The 14,247-nt window shown below is 43.5% G+C and overlaps 1 protein-coding gene and 1 long non-coding RNA gene across 7 annotated transcripts in view; both read left to right on the top strand.

The window, feature by feature from the left end:
• Positions 1–14,247, top strand: part of CAMTA1 (calmodulin binding transcription activator 1) — a 244,299-nt gene that overhangs the window by 111,671 nt on the left and 118,381 nt on the right. The gene's annotated exons all lie outside the window — the stretch shown is intronic.
• LOC135456583 (uncharacterized) lies at positions 6,159–10,908 on the top strand. The gene is made up of 4 exons (XR_010442576.1): positions 6,159–6,210; positions 6,588–6,705; positions 6,807–6,935; positions 7,944–10,908. It is a non-coding gene; the product is annotated as an uncharacterized LOC135456583 (long non-coding RNA).

Raw genomic sequence — 14,247 nt, forward strand, 5'->3', positions numbered from 1 at the left:
CCACTGCGGCGCTGCCCACGCTGGGTACCCGCGCTGGCTCCGCTCGGAGCCCGCAGGGCGCGCACAGCCCGCCTGGCACCGGCCTTTTGTCACCGCCCTGCCGTGACCTGCGTGTGGCAGCGCCGCCGAGACAGCCCCGGGGTGGCCAAAACCCCGGCGTTCCCAGGAGATTGTCACATGGAGCATCCCTCCTTTCAGAGCTGGGGTGTGTGTAAATCATTGGTGGGTGTGAAAAACCCCATTCGCTTGTTTTTTAAAATTTTAAGAGTTTAATAGTAATAAAATGGTTATAAAAATAGTAATAGTAATATATAATTTATAATAATAATATATATAAGTAATATATATAATACAGTCGTTGGTGGGTGTGAAAAACAACAATCACTTGTTTTTAAAATTTTAGAAGTTTAATAGTAATAAAATGGTTATTAAAAAAGTAATATATAATTAATACATAATAGTAATAAATAATACATAAAAGTACTATAATATATACTATATTATAGTACTATATACATAAAATATTGTATAGTATTATATAATATACATACTATATTATATAATATATACTATATTATACACATTAAAAATATAAATATATATATAACAAATATATAATAGTAATATCATATATTCTATTATATATAGTATATATACAATAATATATGATACTATAATATAATATATAATAATATAATATATAATATAGTATATATATACTATTGTATATATATAAAATAGTAATATAGACAATTTGGATTAGGACAATACAAGACAATAGAAACAAAGAGTTAGGGACAGTCTGGGTAGCTCTTTCTGGGCAACACAAGCCCAAAAAAGGACCTACGTTAACAGAGGATTAACCCTTAAAAGAACAGCCTGTTGCATATTCATACACCTCATCCATGATGCATAAATTCCATTCAAACACAGGATTCTGTCTGGGCAGTGTCAGCTTCTTCCTCTGAATCCTGACAGTGCTTTCAGAGCTGAGCAAGGCAGGAAGAAGTTCCTTTCTTCTGATAAGAGAGCAATGAATTCTCTTTCTCTGAAAGTTTCAGGTGTCCTGTGGCTGATGTCTCGGTGGGAGCACCTCATTTCTTTCTTAAAAAAGTATCTCACATACATAGTTTCTTTTTTAACATTATATTATAACCTAAATCTATATTTAACACACTACTTAAAAAATTAATATAGCATCACTTTCTAACATAACACATATAATATTAATTTTAATATTTGTGAAAAGCCACTCATAAAATACGCATTTTTCACAGTGGGAGATTCCAGGCAGCCGAGCATAAATACAGATCTTGTTGGCCGTTGAGCATCCTGACAGTTCCTCATGTAATGGCCACTTAATTGATTAATCCTAATGTGGTATTTTCTGAGACCCCCGTCGTGAGGAGGAAATGATGAATCTGACTGCATGTTCTTAGAAGGCTAATTTATTATTTTATGATATTATATTATATAAAAGAATGCTATACTAAACTATACTAAAGAATAGAGGAAGGATGCAGACAGAAGGCTAAAAGATAATAATTAAAACTTGTGACTCCTTCCAGAGCCTGATTGGCCAATAAGTCAAAACAATTCACATGTTGGACAAACAATCTCCAAACCACATTCCAAAGCAGCAAAACACAGGAGAAGCAAATGAGATAATATTGTTTTCCTTTTTCTCTGAGGCTTCTCAGCTTCCCAGGAGAAGAATCCTGGGCAAGGGTGCCATCCTAATACAGAAGAATCATGCTCTTATCTCCTTCTACGTCTTTTTCAGCTCAGTGTTGTCTTGGAAAACAACAGAAATGGCTCTTGCATGGATGAGAGCCATGGAGAAGGTGGTGATGATGGCAGAGCATTTGAGGTGTCAGTGTTTGGCATTTGTTTGAGTCAGTGGTTCAGGTGATGCAGCCCTTTCTGCATCTCTTTACTGCCTGCACGTACGTGGCACAGAGCTTAATAACCCTCCAGCGAACGGGCTGACCTTCTTAAAGGAGATAAATCCACAGGCATGGAGAGATTTTTCCAGAATCTTATTTATAGACCATCTGCTTGGATGTCTTATCCCTTTTCCCCTTCAGGGGAATTTGAAGACTGTGAGCCCCCATTTCCAGCTGAGAGGGGGCAGAGGCTGGGGTGTGGGAAGCAGAGGTGACCTCTTGGCAGCACCCTTGCACTGACCCTGCCTGCCCATCCCCTGTTTATGAACTACTCAATGTTAAAATAAATACAAGCACTGATTTCATAAGCAGGTGTAATGGACCAGGTAGCAGATTTTTATGTACTTTGGGCCTAATTCATTAACATTTTGCCTGTATAGGCGTATCATTATCTTTATGTGGCTCCTCTGGTTGGCCATATGGGTTTGTTGGCTGCATAGTATTTTTCAGCAAGGATACAGCAAACTTGCCATCTGGGTGATGTTTGCCTGACTACTTGAAATAGTTTGGTTTTTTTATTTTTAAAATATGGATGTGAGAAGCCTCTGTTTTCCAGGATTTTACCATGGCTTGTGCAGAGTTTGACCCCCTCAGTGCTGATCCTCAGGATGCTGTGAACAACTTCTCCCTCACCTCTGTCCTGTTCTGTGCTCAGCTCTGCAGATACTGGGGGAGGTAGAAAAAAACCAACTTGTTTCTTTGCAAACACAGTTGATATTCCAATAATACAGGTGTATTTTATTGCACTGCTCCTGAATTGGTGCATTCCATAAAGTTGATTTATGGATGCAGAGACGACAGCAGCTGAGCTGCAGGAGCCATTGGTATGGGGGGGATGTACTGGGGAATGGCTCAGCTGTGGAGCTGGGATGATGCTTCTCGTGCTGGGGAATTGTCACCTGGGAGGTTGTTTCCCAGGAAGGGAAGGGTGTGCCTGCTCTTGGTGACAGGACACTGACCAGTGTGGCCAGGGAGCATCACAGCTCTGCTCAGCGTGGCTCTCCTTGCCTCACTGGTAGGAAAGGAGGGAATGCACAATACCATATTGCTGAGCAGCATCTGGAAAACTGCCCTTAAACCTTGCATTCCTGTTTGTAACCTTTGTAAAAACACTATTTCCCATTGCTGCCTGGGTTTTATAATGTCAGTATCCTGAGCTCTGCCTCCCAGTGTTGCATTTGGCGCTGCTTTCTCTGTCCCCTGGAGCACATCTGCTTTCTAAGTGGGCTTTCAAAAATAGTTTAAAAAGAAAAAAATCATGGTAGACTTTGCTGTTGGCAGGGGAATAAGTTTTCGTCACAGTCTGCAGCAAAATGCACAGCAGATGTGTAAGTGAAGTTCACCTTTAGCACTCCAGGTTGTTCTGGCTCTGACAGAAAGCCTTTGAGGCAGATCATGATCTGCAGAGATTCCTCTCCTTTGAGCCTCTCTCATGCACAGAGCCTTTGCACTGGTGGTTAATGCAGTGCTGTGGGGCAGCCAGCTGCACCAGTGCTCCAGCTCCTGTCCCCAGACCTTCCCTCCTCCTTGGGAAACATGAATTCCCTACTATTCATTTTTCAGATTTTATCCCACCTAGTGCTTCACTGTCACCTGGCTTTTCCTTTGTGAATTGCATAATTAAGCAGCTGCATTTAGATTATGGGAGTGATTGCCCCAAAACCTGTGCAGCCCAAATGGGCAGTTCCTGCTCAGTGTTGTCCCCTCAGTAAATGCAGCAGATCTGCAGTCAGATCCTACAGTGCCACTGGCAGGGATGGGATTCACTGGAGTTGTTCTGGAATTTAGGGAAACTAACACAAATCATGTATAACACTCTTAGTTGGAATACCAAGTCTTTGCATCTTATATTTTGACATGTCTATTATGTGAATGCAAATTCAGTCTTTTCTACAAAATTTCCTTGGAGATAAATGTTTTATTAGTTAAGGAAGAGGACACAATATGTTAATGGAAGATAATGAACACGTAGCTTGTGACTGGGAATACAGCAATGAGAGATTAGCTTTTACATCCCTTTTTTTCTTAGAGGTATGTTCTAATTTCCCTTTGCCCAGCCTGGGGATGTCCTGCTTGCTAAGGCCATGCTCAGTTAAATTTCCTGTGTTTACCAACATTTTGCACACTGGAGGATCTTTCCAGCTAAAATTGATCTCTCATCAGTCAATTTAGGGTGGCTTGCACACACTGTTGAGTGTTATTGGGAGTTCCTTAACCTCAGACAGCGTGTGCTAATGGCTCTTATGGCATGTGCAGTCCTTTGGGTGCTTCAGAGAGGGAATGACAGCAGCAGTGGGGCACAATGGGGCCATGAGCAAGGTGGTGCTGTGTCATTTACAACTCTGTGTACAATGGAGGAGTGCAGTGTTCAGGGGACACTGGTGCAGAGCAGAACAGAAAACGACAGGTCAGATCAGGAAAATGGGCTGTTTTATGAGGAGAAATAAAAAGCTTGTTTAATCTGGCAAAACCAGGGCTGGGAAGTGATGGAATTGTTCCATCTACAAATGTCAAAGAAATAAAGTAGGGAGGTGAAAATCATGTAAAAATGAGGGCTGGCATTGGCACAGGAATGACCAGAGCAAGAGTGGCTGCAGGTAAATGCACACTGAAGACTGTCCCTGCTTGTGTTGGAGTTTTGAGTCTCTGTCCCAGTCAGGTGCCAGCTGCAGGGCAGATAATGACAGAGGCAGGGGGATGGCACAGAGGATGCCCATGGTGTTCACACATGGGAGTGCTGGGCTCAATACTCAGGAGCTGCTGAACAACACAGCAGGGCCTCTCTGGGCAGGAAGGGTCCTTTTTCTTCTTACTATGTTTCTTTTTTTCCTTCTCTTCAGAATATAATTCAATTTTTGTTATGCGTTAGGATGGGCTGAAATGTTATTTGAGGTTAAGCCTTGTGGCAGAGGCATTATAGGACCCTGGAAAAGCCCCACCCATTGTGAAGCAGCAGGTTATGTACTCATGAGATTCCAAGCACCACTCTGGGCAGGAAAGGTCCTTTTCCTTCTCACTGTATTTCTCTTTTCCCTCCTCTTCAGAATATAATTCAATTTTTGTTATGTGTTAGGATGGGCTGAAATGTTACTTGAGGTGCAAATACCTGTTTGCATTATTCTCCAAAGGACTCCATTTCACATGCTGCTGCTGTCATCATGATGAATCGTTTCACGTACAGCTTTGGGATGATGACTTCTAAATTTAGGGCTTGGCTTCGTGGAGCCTCCCTGGCTGTGGGTGTATGACAAAGAGCAGTTCTGCTCGTGGGTGCCAGCAGCAGAGCTGGATGGCTGGCACTGCCATGTGCTCGTCCCCCTCACACAGCTGAGCTTTGGCTCGTGTTGAAATAAACACTGAGCAGTTGTATAAACGGGGATAACCCATCCTTCACTGGCAAGCCTGATCTTGCCAAGTCAGCACCTGAAAATGCCTCTTTTTGGATGTTAGGAGAAAAGAGGATGATGAGGATGATCACAACAAAACACACAACCTGCAGAAAGAAGCACTTTCCTGAAGCTGCCTGTGCCCTTGTGCAAGCACAGGTCTTTGGGTGGGCTGCATTGTGCTTGGAAAGTTTTAGTGGCCTGACGATCCTCCAAATACCTTGTTTCCTTGCAGCATTTTTTGTGTGCCTTAAAGTTACCTGAGGGGAGTTTTACATTTCAAACTGCATTTGTGCCTTTGGTGACAATAGTAATGGAATTAATAATTAAGTTTTTGTGGAACTAATAATCACATATTAATAGAATTTCCATTTGCAAAGTGCATTACACCTGGTCTGTAATTAATTGCATACCTGTAGTGGCACTGAGCTGTATCAGAGGTGCCACAGTGAGATCATTAGAGGAGTGCATCAGTTTTTAGGGGCTGTGTTTCACTCCTGCTTGCTGGAGCAGCCAGTTTGGTGCAGAACTCACTTAAGGCTATGCATCTTCCCAGTTGCTCATGCTCTTGCTGCTTTTCTGCTTAAACAGTTTTTTCATTCCTTCTGTGTGTATGTCCACTCATTCAGTGTCTGGGTGATGCTGAGGAGCGTTCCTCTGAGCTCCTCAGTTTGTTATTTTTTAAACCTCACTCGTAGATGTATTTACTGACAAGGTAAACAGCAAAGTTACCAGGCTCCTGTGGAGTGCACCTTCATTTACTTTAGGTAGTAGAACCTGAAGAAGATTGTTTCAGTAGCAGAAAATGAGGCCCCTGGTCCACCAAATGCCATGTGCCAAACCTGGAGTCTGAAGCAGCTCCCCTGACACACAGGGAGGTGAGAGATCCCTTCCCACCCAGGATTTGGCTGCTTTCTCCTCTATAGTCACAAAACAGTTTCAGTATTTCGTAAGAAGTCTGTCCACTTAGAATAAAGTAATTGATACAAGCAATTTCAGCCCCCTTTAATATAACAGATCTCAAGTGTGAAACCTCCTTACTTAATGATCAGCATAAAATAAAAGTCCTTTTTTAATGTTAGTTCTCAGTTAATTTTACAGTTCGGTTGCAGTGAAAATATCGTTAAACAGGGTAGCATTAAACTTTATCCTCACTGGGTTCCCCTGCTCTGCAAGGAAGAGGTGAGTTGGTGTCTTGACAGTCACAATCCACTTTAGCCTGAGTCCATCCCTCTCTTTTCCTTGACGTCATTAGAGAGACACCTTTTTATTACAAACTCAACTTGCAAGCCAACCTTGACAGAGAGCGACGATATTTTCACATTATAAAGCGCACTCCGGCATGCTGGAGCGGCATCCCTCACGTTAACCAGGTAATGGCTAATTCCTGAGGGGTGCACACTGAATTTAAACACCAGCAAGCTTTGAAGGTCACCTTTGCTAGCACTACATTCAGCTGTCGTGTTTATTTCAGCTCGGAGCTGGCACGAGCCCTCGGTGCTGGTCCGAAGGCTGTGCGGGTGCAGAGGAGGAGGAGGATGAGTGAGCTGCCGGGAGGAAGCACCCGCAGTGCTTCCCACCCGCCTGCAAGGAGTTTTGAAGGGTAGGGAGTGCAGCTTTGTGCTGCTGACAAAGGACGGGATGTGGTTTCAGCTTCTCCTCCCACTGCCTTCCTGTCCTTCCATTAAGTGCGGCTTTGATTGATTCTGTAGTGAGCAGGCAGGAGCGTGCTTCCTTACCCCAGGCAAGGTTCCTAAACCCACACATTTGCTCTTTCTAAACCCAAACCAGGCTCTCAGCTAGTCTGCATCAAAATGCAACATTGCCAGGTTCCTAAACCAACACCATAAACCCAAACCAGACTGCATCAAAATGCAGCATTGCCAGGTTCCTAAACCAACACATTTGCTCTTTCTAAACCCAAACCAAACTGCATCAAAATGCAATGCTGCCAGCGATGAGCTTGGAAAAATAAGGGCAGAAGAGCATTTTTTAATTTGAAAGAGGGTTAATGCTGGAAAAGGAAATTAAATGAGGAAAGAAACTCTTGTTTGCTTGAACTGCGTGAGACGCAGTTGTTAGAGAAAGAAACATGGAATATACCCTGGTAATTTGGGGAAATACAGGGATTCTGGGAGTCAAAAATTACAGCTTCAGTCTTCTTTACAGAGCCATCATCCATGAGTTCTGCAGTGACCATGGGCTCCTTTCAGGGGCAGGTTTCCTCTGCAGGATTGCCTTTGTATTTGTTTCAGGCTCTTTATCCAATTCAGTTAAACATCCCTTTGAGATCTGTGTGTGGCTTAGAAAAATTCTGTCAAAAAGGAGCCTCCCAGCTTTAAGGGTAAACTTTCAACCAGAAGTAGTGGTTGTCGCCATGGTGGTGACAGAGCTGCTGATGGTGCTTGGGAGAGCAGCCCTGTCCTTCTCCCTGCCTGCTCTCACCTTAACGAGCCGATGTCTTCATTATCCGCCCTGCTGGTAATCTGCTGCTGATGAAGATTAATAGGGAAAATATTTTCTAAACACTTCTGTCTGCGTTTTCATTAATCTGTGCTTGGAAAATTAATCTTGTGGAGTGACCTGCAAAAGGTGTTAATTGCCATTTCAGGGGAGGATTTATCAAAAGTTTGAGGAGGTGCTGCAGCCACTGCACAGCAGTGGCAGGAATCCCAGAGGGACTGTCCCTGTCCTTCAGACCCCAGAGCTCAATGCAGGTAAAACCAGTTGTTTTCAAAAGCTCTTTGGGACAAAGTGCAGCCTTGGCTCTGGTAAGGACTATATTCCTACCCTTTCAGGTTAGCATGGAATTAGAAAAGAAGGAGTAGGTGAATAATTTAATGTCCATCCTCAATACTGTATCATTATTTTTGAAGACTGCTCGGATAAGGAAGTTTTGAAGCGTTTGTGTTTTTTTACAGCTACCAATTATGAAATTTGGCATGAAAATGAAGCTGTGTGTTACATGAGTGGCTTCGGTGTGATGATGATTTATTGTCCACTTTTCCTTATGAAAGCCACTTGGTAAATTCCTTGTGATTTGTAAACCTACAGGCAGCGTATTGGATGGAGATGATGGATTGTGTGGCCGAGGGAACAGATTTCTGCCTGCCCGTGGGACTCATTTCTAATGACAGTTTTGTGGTGTCAGTGGGAGGTTGGGAAGGAAGCAGCCTAGAATTTTCTGTTTTCTTCTGCTTTTCCTTGAATCTTCAACTTGGTTTCAGTGACAAGAGAAAATCTTGCTGTTCAGTTTTGTGCTGCAGCCAGTGCTCAGCCTCAGCAAAGCATTTTCTCTTGGCAGTGAACGAGCACACGGGTGTCTGTCTGCACCTTTCTCCCAAATGCAGAAAAGCTTCTGCTTACAAAAACGAAACAAACACTGTTTAAATTGGCATGTGCCACCGTGAATCTTCTTGTGATTTGTCAGCTCTGTGAACCTCTGGACACTGTGAGTTACCCATGAGAGCACTGATCTCCTTTTGAGCTGGATTCAGCCAGTGAACATTTCAAAAAGTGTTTCAACTTTCCATGTATGGGTCCAAGTTTTGTAAGAAGGGACTCCTTTCAAGGGATGGCATTTCACCATGTCAGTCTTGAAAAAAGCTGAAATAGTCATTTCATGTTCAAATGACATTTCAGTTCCTGCTCAGCACCATTCTCTTTCCTGAGCCAGCTGTGTCCTTCTCTGCAGAAGGACAGAGGGTTTCCAGGATGCTGTTTGCTACAGGAGCAGGGGACAGGGCTCAGAGCTGCTGTTCCATACCCCAAACACACTCCTGCTGTTTTGAAGGAAAACCATCTTTTCTGTTGACATCAGCAAAGCTGCACTTTGTACTTGCAGTCAAGGAAAAAATTGTTTGGGTTGAGCAAAATTCTGCTGTGCCATTGCCAGTAAAACACCCGGAAACCAGGAGGATGGAGAGAACAGACCTGATGACAAAAAGCATGGAATTGTCTCTTACGAGTCTCATGATCTTTTCTAATCACTGTCAGCCTTGAAGAAATGTTGTGAATGCTCTAATTGGCTGTGATGGGGAAGACAGAAGATTCCCTGTGCATGAGAAGAGGTGATGTACTAAAAATGATTCAGCGTTCTGTTTTGTCATGTAGCTCATCAGCGCTGTCTTGCTTTTATTGAGAAAATATGCAGAAAGCACTTTAGAAGCAAAACTGTTGAACATACCAGCTCTAATCACTTGACTTTCATTTGTCAGTGCTGTGTGACTGCCAGGTCCCCTTCTCTGTGCAGACCCTGCAGCTGGAGGAGGCTGTGCTGGAGCCAAGCACTGCCCTGATGCCACCATCACTCCCACAGTGAGGCCTGGGTGACCTCAGTGATGCATTTGGGGGAGACTTTTCAACCCTCATGACCTGCTAAAGAACCTGCAATTCCACTCATGTCCTTTGTGAGCATTTTCGGCTTCTTAGCTAAAGAGTACAAAAGGTTGGAGGGGAATGTGTGAGATCCCATTAAGATTCATTAGTGTGAAGCCTTGCATCTAATTAATCATCACAGCCCCCCAGGTCTGTTATTAGGTGCTGGTGCCAGGTCAGTTACAGTGAAAGTCAATCCCTGTGGGTCAGTTTGTGTGCAGGAGAAGTGGCAGTGACATCCCAAGGGCTGCACCTTCACAGAGGTGTCTGGGGAGCTCCAGGGTCCCAGGGCCTGGCTGGTGTTCTGTACCTGGCAGGACCCCAGGTGTTTCTTGGAGGACAGTCCACTCACAGGAGTGCAGGGACAGCCCCAGGCAGAGTGACCCAAAGGAAGGAGGAGTGGGATGCTCCAGACCCAGGGTCCATGATGCCACTGCCTACTAGTCCCATCCTGAAAGAATGAAATAACTCATTGGCAATGGATAGCTACACTTTGAATAGAAATCACCATTATTTTACAAGAAGAAAATTTGCTCTTAGCTTGCCTTCTGTTTTTACCCTCCAGAATGTCTCAGGGCATATGGGAGATATTAGTTTTTGTATTTAGGGTTGTATTTTCCTTTCTCAGCTGTCCAAGTGACATAACAGTTAAACAGCCCTGCAGGGCTATTCAGAAGGCAAATTCCCAGTGATAAAGTCACTTCAGATAAATCCCAGTGATATTGTCACCTCAGGTAGGCACCAGGAAGGGCTCTGAGGTTCAGACACTTCATATGGAGAGTACCCCCATTTTGTGTATCTTACCATAGCAGACCCCTTCCAATGTTCATTATCTGTCATGAAAATGCGCTTTCCCTTCTCTGATAAAAAATTAATGCAAGTAAAACGTTGACCTTTTCACTGTTTATTGAACATCAGAAACACTCAGCTCTTTGCTGGTGGTGAACTTCAGTAAATTTTGGTGCCCTAGTCTTGAGAAATTGCTGCTTTTCTGTTTGGGTTTTTGAGACAGAAATGAAATATTGATAAGTTGGTTGTAAGCTGTATAAACTTAGTATTTCTACAACAACTTGTCCAGAAAGACATTCTTAAATGCTTCCTGTAGCTCCTGCCATTGCCTGTGGGGCTGTAGGGATTTTAAATCAGAATGGGAAGATTTAGTATTGGCATACATAATAATTTGGTTTATGTTGTGTAAATGCTTTTTAATAAAGGGATTCTCTGGAAGGAGGTTTGAAAGTCAGGTCCTTCTGAGTTTTTTATGCGCTTGGATTCAATTATCAGAATTCAGGAGCTACTGAAAACCTTAAATGGCTTCCTGAAATGGGAAGGGAAGCTTCAGAGCTTCAGTGGCACTGTGCCACCTTTGCAAAGAAGTCAGGGATAGACACGTGTTGGTCATTGAGCATTTACTGTGAACAAGTGGAGTAAAGAGAACAGGACCCAGAAGCAGAGCCCTTTGCAGTGTGGGATGTCTGCAGATAACTCCAAGGCTGATGTTGCCCAAGGGAGGCTGCCAAAAAAAGATCCCAGCGAAGGCTTCTTGTCCATTCCAGCACAAAATTAATCCAAGATAAAACTGCATGTATAATTAATAGCTGCCCAAAGTTCTCTTAGATATTTATATATTTCCTATAAGTTGGATTTGTTAGACTTGTCCTGATTTGGCTATGTCAGACAGACAGTGAACATGTCAGACAAACATCCCTCACATGATCTGCTCATGCCCTGCCCTGTTCCAGATGTGGCTTGTTTCTACAGAGTGTCTGCAAAAATACCATAAATACCATTTCTCCAGGGCACTGTCACATTTTGTCTGGTTCCCCCATGCTGTGATGGTCTTTTTTCTTTCCCAAAAAAGAGAATCAGACAGATAATAACCAGGTTTCCCACTTGAGTGCAGTCTGCCCATGATGGCTGCGGTGGAGGCAGCTGGGCTGGAGATGTGCTGCTGCTCTTGACACAGCCTTTCCTACCCCAGTCAAGTTTCCACCAAGACCAGCTCAGTAATCCTTCTTTTGTGCAAAGTTTCCCCAGATGTAAAGGTATTTTAACCCCAACCTGTCTTCATTAACCTCTGCCTGATCTGTTCAGTCTCAGCCCCCCAATAAGCTGAGGCAACCAGCACAGACATTAATGGTTCATGCAGCTTTGTATCTGATTTTCCATTGATGTTGTAGGAGACATGATTAAAGCCTTCAAGTAAAGTTGCAGCTAAATCCTTGTTATAGCCCACCCCATTATTTTTTGTTCTCCTATTAGGATTTTAGGCATTTCTTTGACATTTTTATTGCCAGATTAGGAGGAAAACGCTTGACTTGTTTGCAGTGCTCTCATTATATTGTCTTTCTAACATTTCTAAAAGAGAATAAATATAAAATACTTCTGTGTATTGTGTCATATTTCAGTGTGACATTAATACACTCCATGATTTTGCAGCTCACAGTTCTCACCGTGTGGTGACAATCAGGAAGCTCCTGCACAGGGTGGTGTGGGGTGGCACAGGCTGAGGAGACTCTGGGGGTTGATGGTGTTTAGGCATCCAGGAAATTCCTGTCCTGTGGGTTTTGTATCCCACCTGGGCAGTGTTGGTGTGGAACACAGGCCTGTGGAGTCAGAAGAATCTCTTGTACAACTTTTCTTCCTAATAATTCACATCAGGGATGTTGGGAATGCTTTTCCCTCACCTGAAAGTATGGGAGCCTGGCTGTCATGTGGAGCATGTGTCACCCAGAATAAGAGCCTGAATGAGGGATGTGGGACTCCAGGGGCTCTTCAAAATGCAGTTTATTGTATCCAAGATGTTAGAGCAGTTCAGGGTCGTGGGTGACAGAGCTGTGCCCACAGCTGTCAGCTCCAGCTGCAGGCAGGCCTGGAGACTCTTTGGTTTTGGTTCCAATGCATTATATACTTTTCTTTGCTGAGCATCTTAATACAGAAGAACCAATCTATACCTTTACTTTTACCTACAGCCTGTCATAATTACTGTAATTACCATATTCATGTTACTATTCTCCAGTCACTAAAAGTTAGTGCATTACAGTTTAAGCTAGAAGTTGTTTTTCAGTTTTCTTGCAGTGGAAAATTCTGAGACCTTTTATCTACTTGCCACATTTGCTGCCCTGTTTGCCTTTGCTGTCTTTCTGCTTGGTAAAAACATCTTCTTGCTTGAGGTGGGTTTATCCTTTGCTCTGAGCCATAAAAACTCCTTCTAACTAACATATTAGTTATCTAGTAAGACTGGCTCAGCAATTCTTTTCTTCTATATAAAAACTTGATTCCATCTCTATTCCTTCATCAGACTCTACATATAAAAATCTTTCTGCTAAACATAGATATCTGTGAGTCTTTCTTGTCAAACTTTCATCCTTCCCAACAACCCAGATCTGCTCTCAGTGATCCTTTGCACCCAGGTATCATCAGATATCTTCTCTCAGTGATCCCTTGCACGCAGGTGTCATCAGATGCTCTTGTGCTGCCCTGTTTGTACCCAGCTCCAAATGGGTCACCTCCTTCTGAGATGAGTCCCTTTGAGTTTAGTTAGTGTAGGTGAATGTGGGAATCCTTCCCAATGGGAATTCCCATATCCTGCACACCTGGTTGAGCACAGCCTGTTTGGAGCTGTGTTACAGGGTTTTTTTGGGGTTTATCATGTCATTCACAGTATCTGCAAGAGCAGCTACAGGTAGTGCTCACACTGTGTGGCCTCTGTCCTACAAATCAGTGATTTCTGCTCAGCCTTACTCCTCCTCCTCACCTGAAACACCTCCCAGGTCTCCAGAAAACCCTGGAGATTATTCTGCAGCATTCAGGCTGGTGACACAGGCAGGCTGTGAGAGTCTTTGAGGCACAATGAGCAGCACTAATGGGGAGTGGGATGCTGCAGGATAACCAGGTGTGTTATCCTCATCAGCACCCTGCAGGGGGTTTTATGATTGACACTTTTTGGGTTCAGTTTGAGCAACATGGGTAGCAGGGAGTGAGGTGAGTAGTAGGAAGCCTTTTGTGTCAGATGAGGAGGTGGATATTTCATTACTAATTGGCCATGACTGCTGGCCCTAGGAAAATTCTGAGCTCTTGGAAAGCTTCAAGGATCCAGTGCACATTCCTGGCTCGAGCTGCTCATGAGGGAAAGTGAGGATGTTTTCCTCCTACATCTCACAACTTTGCCCCTATCCAGGCAGCATCTCTCCAGTGCGCTTTTCACCCAGGCCAGGGTGATTAAGCACTTAAATTGATTAATCAAATTTCTTGTGATGAGAACTACTGTCATTCATTAATCTGAATGGGATTATAAATAAGAGCTGGCAGAGAAGGGAGACAAACATGTTGACAGATAGACCTGCTGCTTTGAATACAAATCACACCACTGCATCTGGAGGGTCTGAGCTCCTGGCAGCCTCGGGATAGAGCTTCCCTAAAGGTAAAATTAGGCTAAGATTAAAGTATCCCTGTATTAATAAAGAAATATGCATTTATGAAGAGGCAGGCACTGCAGTGGGGGTGTGGGGATGCATAGCAATGATCCTGCAGTGGGC

The sequence above is a fragment of the Zonotrichia leucophrys genome, chromosome 21 (assembly GCF_028769735.1).
Source record: "Zonotrichia leucophrys gambelii isolate GWCS_2022_RI chromosome 21, RI_Zleu_2.0, whole genome shotgun sequence".
In the NCBI taxonomy this organism is placed as follows: Eukaryota; Metazoa; Chordata; class Aves; order Passeriformes; family Passerellidae; genus Zonotrichia; species Zonotrichia leucophrys.